The sequence below is a fragment of the Etheostoma spectabile genome, chromosome 9, assembly GCF_008692095.1.
Source record: "Etheostoma spectabile isolate EspeVRDwgs_2016 chromosome 9, UIUC_Espe_1.0, whole genome shotgun sequence".
In the NCBI taxonomy this organism is placed as follows: domain Eukaryota; kingdom Metazoa; phylum Chordata; class Actinopteri; order Perciformes; family Percidae; genus Etheostoma; species Etheostoma spectabile.
The window spans coordinates 30,398,803-30,399,303 of record NC_045741.1 but is presented as its reverse complement, the minus strand read 5'-3'; the positions used below and the strand labels follow the sequence as shown (position 1 = coordinate 30,399,303).

The 501-nt window shown below is 42.3% G+C and overlaps 1 protein-coding gene across 2 annotated transcripts in view; it reads left to right on the top strand.

Annotated features, from left to right (window-relative positions):
- Window positions 1–501, top strand: part of ctns (cystinosin, lysosomal cystine transporter) — a 12,305-nt gene that overhangs the window by 9,622 nt on the left and 2,182 nt on the right. The gene's annotated exons all lie outside the window — the stretch shown is intronic.

Below are 501 nucleotides of genomic sequence, written 5' to 3'. Positions count from 1 at the left end.
CATTGCTATTATGATGGCGGATTTACACTTTTGCATGTGTGTGTCCTGCTGCGTGTCCCTGTGTGTGTGTAACAAGCATAGTGTGCTCACACCGTGCATAAGTCTAGGCACATTTTACTAATGCACTGTTAAAATAACAATGACATGCTGCGCTTTTGACTTTAGCATAGATCTGAGCGTCTCCCTGACACTGTCTAAATGACAAATGAGCGTCCACAAGTGATTTTAGTATCAATTTTGATACTGAACATGGTTAAAGAAATAGCTTGGCATTTTAGGAAACACGTTTATCTGCTTTCTTGCTGAGTTAGATGAGGAATTTGATACCACTCTCTGTCCCTGTGTGTGTGTTTGTGTGTGTAACAAACAGTGTGTGCACGCTGTGCATAAGTCAAGGCACGTTTCACTAATGCGCCGTTAATAGAACAATGCGGCGCTATTGACTTTAGACCAGGTTTTTGTTGGTCAATGCCGCAATCACTTCCCACTGCCTCAAGATAG